The sequence below is a fragment of the Siphateles boraxobius genome, unplaced genomic scaffold (genome assembly GCF_051911475.1).
Source record: "Siphateles boraxobius isolate OS27281-9 unplaced genomic scaffold, OSU_SipBor_1 68, whole genome shotgun sequence".
Lineage (NCBI taxonomy): Eukaryota > Metazoa > Chordata > Actinopteri > Cypriniformes > Leuciscidae > Siphateles > Siphateles boraxobius.
Genome location: NW_027509195.1, coordinates 15134398 through 15146690, shown reverse-complemented (window position 1 = coordinate 15146690; position 12293 = coordinate 15134398). Strand labels below are relative to the sequence as shown.

Sequence of the window (12293 nt, the reverse complement as noted above, 5' to 3'; positions counted from 1 at the left end):
TTTATTCCGGATATTTAAAATGTTTTCAGTGTTAAATAGTCTATAGAAATACGTTTATTGATCTTTGAAAAGGTATACCTGCATTATTATGCCATTATCATTATTTTAGATGAAAATGGTCTCAGAACGACAATATTATCGTTTATTATCAATATTATCGTTTATCACAATAATTTCTTGGACAATTTATCGTCCAGCAAAATTTGTTATCGTGAAAGGCCTAGCTATCAGTGTGTTTATAGGTGCAGACATGAGGCCATTTATTTTTTATATTTTTGCTGATCCGAAAAATGATCCGATCCGTGACTCTGATCCGGGAAACGATCCGAACCGTGAGTTTTTTGATCCGTTGCACCCCTACTTTTTAAACAGTATAGAAGTTGGTGGTAATGGTGGAAGTTTAGAAGGTTTTTTCCACTAGATTTAATTATCATTTGCTCCACTGAAGCACTGACGTTGCAATGTGCTGAAACGTTTGATAGCTCGTGTTTACCTGTAATTCATATGCATTTTGCACTTTTTGGATGATGCAACTCATAATATATATATATATATATATATATATAATTTTTTTTTTTTTTTTTGCAAGACTCGTTCAGTCTGTAATGGATTTTTTAACAATTTAAATCATGCAAATATAAAGGCAATATATTTTGCCCCCAGCCTGGCAAAATTTTTATATATAAAAATGTGTCTTAGCTTAGCAAGATTCTTCTTAAATAGCATTTAAGTGCACACTTATTCGAAATGACCACATCAGCAAATGTTGAGCCAATTTTAGCACTTCTTAATCACTTTTGAGATTTCATAACCTCATGACTAAGTATTTCTATAAGAACTCCTGTAATATTCTGATTTTAGTGCAGTACTGCCTACATCTTAGAGCTAAAATGTAAATGCAGGTCTATTTCACGAATTAAAGGCACAATATGTATGCATGTATAACAATATTATATATTTTGTTGATTTGTGTACTTACATTATCCCAAATGTTTCTAAGAATGTTTAAATCCAGAGAAATAAGCCGTTTTAACCAGGGCACGCCAAACCCACGTTACTCTCGATTTCCGGTTTTATTTAGTAGAAACCATGGAAAGACGCTTTAATATATTATGTGTTGTGTTATGTGACTGGTGAGCAACTGTTTGGATACATTCATCGACAGAAAACGTCCTGGTTGCGTATGCAACCCACCGTTCCCTGAAGGAGGGAACGGAGGACGTAGTCGACGGTCGACTGAATTGGGAGATCGCTAGAGAGCCTGTCTTCTTCGAGTACTATTGAACGAGCCAATGTAATTGGCGTGCGTGATTCGCATCACACACTCCGCCCCCGCGGCGCGGGTATAAATACGGAAGTGGATGCACGCACTAGTTGCTTTTCGCTGAGGAGCCGAGAGTAACCCGGGGTCAGCGGTGGTCCAGCGGTAGTGGCAAGGGGACTACGTCCTCCGTTCCCTCCTTCAGGGAACGGTGGGTTGCATACGCAACCAGGACGTTCCCTTTCAGTCGAGAACGTCAGACGTAGTCGACGGTCGACTGAATTGGGATCACCCATTGAACACGCCACTAACGCTGCCACCTTCCAGTGCCTAAACCAAAGCCTCCTGATGCCCCCGCAAACTTAAGGCGGGGAAGGACAGGGCTTAGGCCAGGGAAGTCACTGCTGTTCCTACAGGACCACTGGGAAAGCGTTCCCCGTACGTTGGAAGGAAGGGACGCTGCGGAAGCCACATCCAACCCGAGGGAGGTAATGTGGAGAACACACATATGAACTGGGCGGAAACCGGGCAGTCTAACATATGGAATGTCACTGGGGTGGCTCCAGCTTAAGACGGGGGGAGACACACCGGACAGTGACGGCAGAGAGACTCTGCCGAGGGAAGACACGGGCTCACCGCAGGGAGCCGTATCGTGGAAGAATACACATATGGGGTCACCGAAGGGACCGCAACATATGGACCCAGCCTAACACAGGTTCCACACTGCTTACGAGTGGTAGGCCTAACACCAGACGTTATGCACGTCCGACGTCGGAGGGGTGTGGAGGAACTCAACAGGGTTCAATTTTAAGGGAACTCAACTGGAGTAGAAAGGCGCACGTATCCAGTCCATAGGAGGGGAATGGCGCAGCAAGCCGACACTTGAACCGGGCTCACGGTGAAACTGGCTTCATGAGAAGGGAGCCCACGGGAAGCAGCGGTTCAACTAGGTGTCGTCCAGCCCCCAACTCTAGAATCTGTTTAGCTAAGTATATCGTCAACGCCCAGGCGGAGCACTTTACACTCATCATAGAGGAGCTCAACACCTAAGTGGACATGTTGCATCTCGGATCTTTGCCGAAATGAAGGCAAGCACTAAGTGCAACTTTGCATGGAAACAGCCTTCCCTCTCTGCTGAATTCCAACAGATATTTGAAGAGCTGGTCTGAGGTCTATGACTTGCATTCTGTACACGTCCAAGCGAACGGACAGAGAAGCCAGGGCTGGATCTGCCTCCTCCAGGGCAGCGCTTGCAGGCTCACCACCTGCTCCTATTACGGGAGAGGTAGGAACCTTGGGCACAATCCGAGCCGGGGTCTCAGCTTGTGAGAGTTAGCCGGCCCAGACTCCAGGCACAATACGTTGACCGAAAGCGAGCAAGTCCCTACCCTCTAGTAGAGACCCCGCGAGCAGGAGAACTGATATAACAGAATTTTTAACTCACTGCCTGCAGTGGCTCAGGGGCGGTCTCTGCAGTGCAGTCGCACCAGGGACAAGGCCCAAGAGGATAAAGAGGGACATAAGGATTTACAAGACCTTGCTCCTCAGGAACCTGACGATCAGAACGTGCTTCTGCATACTTCTGCAACACGATGAGCGTCGTTTAAACACCGAGGCAACATCATTTTGAGGGTGAAGGAAAACAGCCTACTGCAACCCATTTTGCAGGAAAGAGAGCACTGAAGTGATCGAAAGCTTTCAGGATCTCCTCTGGAGAGAAGACGCACTCAACGACTAGGTTCCACTTCTAAAGGCGTAAGGACGCTACCCAATTCTAGGGGGTGCTCGCAGAAGTGATGGTAACTATCACATGTTCTTGTGATAGCCACCTGAACCTCCGCGTTCAGATGTAAGATCTCCGGGGGAAGAACGCGTGTGCCATCGTGCCCCGTCCCCGAAAGAGTTCTCAGGGGAAGTCAGGAAGGCTGTTGAAGGGAACCAGGTCTAGTTGGGCCAATAAGGGGCAACTATGAAGACCTGTTCCTCTCCTGACTTGGCACGTAGGTGCAAGCGACGGGCGCAAAAGACAGGAGCATTGCTCAACACAACATGTGAAGATCACTGGGCTTCAGGAGCATTTTCTGCTCAGCACTTGGGTGTGACAAGTTCACTGAGCTTCAGGAGCATTCCTGCTCAACACCTGAGTGTGATAAACTCACCGAGCTTCAGGAGCATTTCTGCTCAACACTTGAGTACGAAGAACCTCACTGAGCGACAGGAGCATTTCTGCTCAGCACTTGAGTGTGACAAGTTCACTGAACTTCAGGAGCATTCCTGCTCAACACCTGAGTGTGATAAACTCACTGAGTTTCAGGAGCATTTCTGCTCAACACTTGAGTGCGAAGAATTTCACTGAACGACAGGAGCATTTCTGCTCAGCACTTGAGTGTGACAAGTTCACTGAGCTTCAGGAGCATTACTGCTCAACACCTGAGTGTGATAAACTCACTGAGCTTCAGGAGCATTTCTGCTCAACACTTGAGTGCGAGGAACTTCACTGAGCACCAGGAGCATTTCTGCTCAGCACTGCGTGTGATGAATTCACTGAGCTACCTGTGATGGACTCACTGAGCTACAGGAGCATTGCTGCTCAACACCTGAGTGCGATGAACTTCACTGAGTTTCAGGAGCAATTCTGCTCAACATGAAGAGTGATGATTTCACTGACTTGCAGGCGCAAGGCGACCATGAGTCGCAGTCACTTTTAGAAGGCTCACTGGGGTTAAACGCATTTCTGCGGGCCCCTGGGGCAGCTGAGTCCCAGTGTTTGTCCAAGGGTAGTCCGCTCGGTTTACCCAAACACAGGCGGAAAAATAAAACCGGGGGGGCAACTGAGCGGCCCCGGAATGGTCATGACCCAGCCGGACCCAGGGGATGGAGTCTCCACTTGCCCTGGCTATAACTGTCGTGAGGCTCGATGGCGGCACGATTGAGTAAGCGGGAGGAGTGGAACAAGGCGCCCTCAGAAGCGTCTGACTCCAAGGAGGAGGTGACGGGTGAGTTTGTGACATGCAGGGGAAGCTTGCGCAACGGTCGCAATGTCTAACAACTCGAGGCACGAATGCCCGTGTAGTCGGGGGTCGCCCAGGCCCCCGTTAAAACACGCCCTTTGTACATGGCCCCTCTGTTGAAGAGGGTTTGGCAGCAGACCGGGATGAACTATAGTCACACAGGGTGAGCTGCTCTGCCACGGTCACCTCGGGACTCGATCGTGAAGCTAGCGCTGAAGCGGTCACATATGGAGGGAGCCAAAGGCTGCGACTACCATATACCCCAGGAGCCTCTGAAAGTTCTTTCAGTGGGACCCTTTCTCACTTCAACACCAGCTGAACACATTCTCATTGGAGAGACATGTTGGACCGAGTACCTCTCCAAAACTAGAAAAGAGATACTCAGCCCGTGGGCGAGATTACTCTCTTCCAGTTGACCTGAAGACCCAACGGGCTCTGGAGCACTCGAGGGGAAGGACACTGTACTGATACTCCACCCTTAGACGCAACACACAGGATGGCCTGCGGTGCGGGAGGTAGAGATCTGAAGCACCTGTCTTTCAGGTCAAAGCTGCAGACCAATCTTGGGCCAAGATGGTCACGACCCACCCCCTAGTAGCACGAAGAACGAGTTTACAACTGGCCTTCGTACCGGCTGGAGGAGCGGCTATATCAAATCCTTCGCCAGCAGGATAAGATAAGCACGCACAAGTCAGGAGCACTGCTCAACACTCGGTGTGATGAATATCACTGAATTTTCAGGAGCACGTCTGCTCAACACCTAATGTGATGACTATCACTGACTTGAGCGGGGTAGCCGAGCCTGAGGTGGGGCAGCAAAGTAGAGAGAGTGGTGTTAGTGTGCTGTGCAACACTTACCTGTCTCCACAAGCGGCAGGGGGCGCGTGAGAAGGCGGATGACCGGGTCCTCGAACGCACCAAGCTGCCTGCTGGCGACCAAGGGGGAGCTGAGGGGTGTAAGGCTATACAGGGTCACACCCGCCAGACTGGCCCTCTTGGGACCCAGGAACAGATGAAATTGCTCTCTCTTTGAAGTGTGGGTACCGCTTGCTCCGCTTTTTTTTTTTTTTTTTTTTAGGGAGCCAGCGGCGGAACAGACACACACACAAACAAAGGCTCCACCCGGCCCTCACCCGGGGGGAGGGAGTGATCGTGCCACTCCAAGAGCATCTCATCCATTCCTGGGCGGCCCGCTCCGGAATGCTTTCGCTGTCGCTTGCCACCTGGCTTGGCAGCGCCTGGAGCGGGCTGGGCGTCTCTACTGCGGCCGGCTCCCTGCTGAGGCCTGGGTGGAGGCTGCTGCGGAGGGCCAGCAGGAGCGGCGGCCGGAGAACGCCCACGGCGACGAGCAGGCGGAGGAGCTGCCACCGGCGGCGGGTGGAGGCAGTAGCTGGCCACCGGGGCAGGATGTGCCGGATGACCTCCGTCTACGCTTGAGCGGCAGAGAACTGTTTGATGCAGTTCTCCACCGCGTCGCCGACCAGCCCAACCTGGGAAATTGGGGAGACCAGGAACCGAACCTTATCCGCATCCGCCATACCAACCAGGCTGAGCCAACGAAGGCGCTACTTGACCACCAAGGTGGACATCGCCAGACCGATCACGCACGCTACGACACCCGTACCCCGGAGGGTGAGGTCGGATGCAGTGCGGTGCTCACCTATGAGCGCACGGTCTGGATTACCCTCGTGCATGCCATGGGTGCCCTAGCCTGCAGCAACGCCATGGCACGCAAGAGGAAGGGGCTTGCCCACAGGCTTTGTAAGCTCTGCCCGTCGGAACGGACGAAACTCACAGGCCTTAGGGGGGAGACGAGGATCCCCCCAAAAGGCAGCGGCCGCCGGACACAGGTGCACCTGTGTCGACAGACCGCTCCAATGGAGGGACATCTCGCAACCCTTCACCGTTCCTCCATCAAGGGTAATGAGGGGGAAAAGCTATTCAGGCAGTTTCTGGCAGAGAAAGATGCTGTTCACCACCTGATAAGCTCTCCATGCATTTCGGGAAAGAAAGGCACTGGGGCGGCGAGCTGAGAACCAGCGCGGCCCGCCCCAAGATACCAAACTCCAGATTCCAACCGAGACTGAACGGGACACGGTGGAGGTTCCACTCGAGCCCGGCAGCCTCGGCGGCCCGTTTCAGCATAGCTGATAATTCTGGATCCGGCTCGGGCAACATTGAACTCCCGGAGGGAGACAATGCAGCCGAGTCATCATCTCTAGAAGTCAGCTCACCCTCCGATGCTGCAATCGGCGTCCTGTCCTCCAGGGGAGCCCCGAGTGAAACCGCTGGCCCACCCATTACAGATGGACCAGCAGACAACACAGGAGGCTCCAGTGGTTGCAGTGGAAGGGAGGAGTGAGGAGCCCACAGGGAATGGTTACCGGGCGGGACATCCAACACTATCCTCCGGTCACCCATCCCACACAGCACCCGAGGGTGGGGCATGGTAATGGGGACTCGCTCTCCACGAACGAAGGCGAGTCTCGCCCTCAACACTGCGACAGTCATGTTCCCACAGTGAAAACATGAGCTGTCCACAAAAGCTGTCTCAGCGTGCTGTAAGCCAAACACATGACACAACAGTTGTGACCATCAGAGAGAGACAGGGAACGACCGCACCCAGAAACGCACGGGCGGAATGACATCTTGAAAAAGACGCAAACGCACCCGTGTTGCTCTTTCAGAAAATAGGACCGTCACCAGTGCCGGAGCACACAGGGGAATGACCGCGGCAACACTGAACAGAGAACTGAAACAGTGAAGCACTCACTTTTCCGCCCTCTAACCAGCCATCAACACACACAAACATTTAGAAATTTGTTGCTGTTAAAACAGCAGTTGAGAGCTCAAAGCTCGCGATCACCGCTGCACTCGCGCTGTAGAACACCAGCACTGGGAGAGTCTTCCTGAAGAACACCGACACACTCGCTCGTTGTAGACAACAGCACTCTCAGAGACATCAAACGATCGGCTCCGAAGCGAAAGGCAACTAGTGCGTGCATCCACTTCCGTATTTATACCCGCGCTGCGGGGGCGGAGTGTGTGATGCGAATCACGCACGCCAATTACATTGGCTCGTTCAATAGTACTCGAAGAAGACAGGCTCTCTAGCGATCTCCCAATTCAGTCGACCGTCGACTACGTCTGACGTTCTCGACTGAAAGGGAACTAACAGCTCAAGTCTTTTTGTTTAAATCTCATTTTCTTGATTTACTGCGAGTACAAAATGTACCATGCCTAATATTGATCTAGCTCACTGCAGTGTGGAACAAGTGTCTCATATAGTAGCCGCCGAGCGAACGTAGTAGCATTCTTACAACTTTCCACACACTCAAATGTATCTAATATAATAAAACAGTGCTGCGTTACCCCACATACACATGACCAGAAGAAGTGGAAGCGGTCTATTGCATAATAAAAGCTCCACTGCTCTCCAGCTTTGTGTCATGTTTGTCTATCTTTAGCAATCGCTCCAACGGCCTCGTTCCGCTCCAACGGCTTTCCTAACGTTAAAGGGATAGTTCACTTTGAAATTCATTTTTGTTATGTTTTAGCTTACCTCAAGGGCATCCAAGATGTAGGTGTCTTTGTTTCCGCAGTAGTTTAAATTTTTCTATTTTTAGGTCAAACCGTTCTTGTCTGTCAGTCATATAATGCAGGTCTATGGTCACCACCTCAAAGAGCATGCACAGAGAAGTCCAAATTAAACATGATTTAATGACTCGTAAATGTAAGTACACATTGATGGCCTAAGACACTAAACAAGCGGTTTGTGTGAGAAAACGAACAGTATTTATGTACGCGTGTACGTCACTCATTGTTTACACAGAGATTTCGGAAGTGTTAACTTTCACTGTGAAGATGTAAACATATTTAGATATACAGGAAATCGCAATGGAAGACGATTTCGATATGAATAAATATGTTTACATCTTCACAGTGACGTACACGCGCGAGAGATCACTTCCGGCGCTTTCCGGCGCTTGCGCAGACTGAAGCGCCCTTTGCCCTCAGATCACTTGGACGTGGCTGTGGTTACAAGAGGTAAAAACGATATAAATACTGTTCGTTTTCTCACACAAACGGCTTGTTTCGTGTCTTAGGCCATCAATGTGTACTTACATTTACGAGTCATTAAATCATGTTTAATTTGGACTTCGCTGTGCATGCTCTTTGAGGTGGTGACCATAGACCTGCATTATATGACTGACAGACAAGAACGGTTTGACCTAAAAATATAAAAAATTTAACTACTGGGGAAACAAAGACACCTACATCTTGGATGCCCTTGAGGTAAGCTAAAACATACCGAAAATTTACTTCAAAGTGAACTATCCCTTTAATAAATATTGTATACATTACCGGTCATCCATAAATATGATTTCTGCCCGTCATATTCTCCACTGGCTGTAGAGGTGAAGACAACAACTCCCATGATTCAACAAAATCAAGGAGTCATCAAGCTACGCATTTACTCTGAATAAACAAACTTTAGTGGTGAAAAATGACATAGTGTGCCTTTAATTTCAGCTGTGATTGGAGTCAGTTTGTGCCAAATTAAACATGCAAGAAATATATTCATTTCCAATTTATATAAAACAATTGCATGCATTCCGCATCTTTCTTTGGCAGCAGGTTTAGTTGCATATTTTGTATTTTTTGACTATTTGAGATCCATAGAAGAAGTCATACAGGTTTGGATCGATATGATAAAGTGAAGGATGACAGACTTATAATTTTGGGGAGAATGATCCCTTTAAAGGGGTCATATGATGTTTTTTTTTTATGTTTTCCTTCTCACTCTGAGCTTTTTGTTGGGGCTTTGTAGAAATGAGCGCTTTTCAGACAAACTGGGAACACAGGAGATCCAATAATGTAGTGAGTGAAAAATAATGTTTTTTTTTTGTTTTGTTTTTATACATTAAAGCATGTTATTACACGCTCTGTGGAATGCTTGATTCTGATTGGTCAATTGCGTCATCAAGCAGTATGTCATTCCTCTATAACAATCGCTAAAAAACAGGGTTACTGAATTCAGCAGCGCTATACGCTTGCTAGGAATTTTGCGTTTGGTGAGCTAATAAAATATTAAAACTCAGTCAAATTAATATTTTATGTTCTGTTATTTAATTCTGTCATCTGATATCGCGTACTCGCTCTCTCATTTCATTCAAATTCAGCTGCTGCCATTTTGCGACTTTCGTTTTGTACACTCTAATGGATTATAATATATCAAACCATTTTAAAACAGTTTAATCTCAGATCAATATCTCTTATCCCCATAATTATTTTTTGTGATGAAATGCCATGCAATTGTATGACTGTACCACTTAAATGTCTTAAATGTCCTTTTAGTTTGAACTTCCCGCTTATATGCCACTGCTCCTCCACAGAAGTTTTGCGTTTAAAGATCTAATACAATATTTTGTCTTTACTTGAGTGGCATGTAGCCGTGTAATAACTGGGAAAATGTACATCCAGCCGGTTGTTTGTACGTTATCCCTTACTTAACCTGTTCTATTACACCCAATAAACAAAATAATTAACTTTTAAAATAGCGTCATATGACACCTATTTATTTTGAAATATATTTCTTATGCAACATTTCAAAATGATGGTGCTCAAATGACCTCAAATTCAATCTTTACTCTTTGCACGCGATGACCTCATAGAACTGGACAGTTTTGCAGTGCATAGCCACAGACGGGCCCATTTACCCTGGGAGCTTTGACCCCATATACCCTAGTCTTCAGCAATTGCTCTGTTTTGCCAGTTTTTGTGCTTATGTTTAGAAGATTCCTCATCACTTCAACTCTGTCTCATAAGCCTGTGAGTTGCTTTAGAGGCTCTCTAGCTCCCCTCTCATGTCATTTTCACTCAGGGTATGAGGCTGGTATTATGGGTATTGTGGCACAGTTGGCACAGAGGAAGAGTGAGACTTGTGAGCTGGGTGTCTGGGGGAGATCCTCCCCGCGGTGGCTGTGAAGCAGTCTTTGATGTGGACGTACCCAGCAGAGCGAGCTTCTTGGCCAGAGAGACAGCCTGGGTGGAGGTTGCTCTCTGATCTCTGTCACTTCAAAGCAGGTGTTCTTTCTTTCTCAGTTCTCCATCCTTTCATCCCTTTACTCCTTTACCATTGCCCTCGCTTACTGGCTTGTTTACTTCCCCTCTGTCTCTCATCGTCTCAGCCAAGATTCCCACACAGTGGCGACAATGACATGACTGATGGACATTTCTGAGACCTTTTTGCGTGACGTTCACATAATGCTCATCTGTCATTTCTCTGTCTTCCTCGCCTTGTTGTTGTTTTTTTCCTTATTCACACACACATTAAAAACCTCCTCCTCCTCTCTTTGGCAGAATCATCAGTTGACATTTATTTTGTTGTTCTCAATATTCCTGGAATTCATACGAGATGCTTAGTCACACATATCTGGCTGTTTTTAAAAATCACCAAATGTGGCAGTAACAATTATGAGAACACAAACAGTTATGTGGAATTAAAATAAATAAAATAAGAAATATCACACAAAGCAAGCGTGCTGTTTTACCTAATATCAGCTGTAACTTTTTTTTTAAATAAACGTTTGTTTATTTTTCTTATCCCAGTGACAAATATGATTTCCTCTTAAATCATAAAATACATTTTAGAAAAATCCAGCAGAGTATATAGTATTTTTATACTTTATCTTTTTTTAACTTTATCTTGCTTTTATGTTTAGATTTTTCACTAGAAAGCAAGACAATATTAATTAAGGAATTAAGAAAGGTTTTTGTAGCTACCATAAAAGTTGAAAGCTTACGTTTGATGCTGGATAACAAGCATGTGATACTACCCAACATCCAGTGACAGGGAATAATGCCTCCATAACTCTCATTTACTTAAAGCTTTCTTGTTTGCACTCTGAATAAAGATAATTTCAGATGAAAGTGATGAGCTTTGGCCTTTTATGGATTGCCTAGTTGGATGATTAATGAACCACTTCTGTTCCAAACTTAGACTTGCACTTAATTAAAACTTTAGGTCTGACCACTAATCATAATTTACATCCCCAAACCTCAGGACAATTTAATAATAAAATTTGCTATTTGCTTCCACACCAGTTAATGTTTTAACTGGCTAGAGATATCATGCTGGGGGTGAAGCAGTATTTGTACTTCATTCTGTCCCAGTGTTGACCTGCTTTGTGACATTTGACCTTTTTCTGTTATTCTTTCAGAGATCTCTGTTTCCACTCCAATTTCCCGGCAAAACAAGAGTCTGTACGTAGTCCACCTGCGCTCACTCCCTCTCCTCTTATTTATATCTGTATTTCTGTCTGATTGTGTGGGGTTTTTATTTTCTGTGTATGCCTGTACGGAAATGTGAGTGTTCATTAAAAGAGTCTATTTTTAATGATTTTTAATCAGAGCTTTGTACTGTAATGTGCATTTAATTGCTCCTTACCTCTTCAAAATGGACTCGAATCAAAGAACAAAATCCAAATAGACTAAATGTTGCTGTGGGCTTCTATGCCAATGTTAAAATCTCTTGTCTGTCATTTATCGCTGATTCTTGAGTACTGAGACAAAACTGGCTGTGCTTTTGCTCGCCTATAATTCAATTTGGGTAAACACCATAAGATGTAAAAAAAAAAAAAATATATATATATATATATATATATGAATATATATATATGAATATGTGAAATATGTTATAGAAATAGACAAATCTATCATTAATTTTAATGAATTAATGAACTGATACATAGATAGTATCAGTTCATATAATTTTAAACAGTTTTCCAGCTCTATTCTATGATCATCCTTTTAAGGTGTGTGCGTGTGCGTGTTTGGTGTTGCTACTAATATGACTTACTTAAATGGGGAAATAATCTAAACACTTGTTAGCATATCAAGGTTGTGACAAAAATATATAAGCACAATAAATGAAATGGTACATTTGTGTTAAAATCCTTAATTACAAGGCACAAATGTTGATTTTATTTGTCAAAATGTTGTTTTGTCCTGTCTCAAGA

General features: G+C 45.9%; 1 protein-coding gene across 1 annotated transcript in view; it reads left to right on the top strand.

Annotated features, from left to right (window-relative positions):
- The window catches only part of tsnare1 (T-SNARE Domain Containing 1), a 169999-nt gene extending 158083 nt beyond the window's left edge, over positions 1–11916 (top strand). Inside the window, exon 12 of the mRNA XM_077214209.1 lies at positions 11496–11916. The gene's annotated coding sequence lies outside the window, so the exon portion shown is untranslated. The remainder of the gene's footprint in view (positions 1–11495) is intronic.
- The last annotated feature ends 377 nt before the right edge of the window (positions 11917–12293 follow it).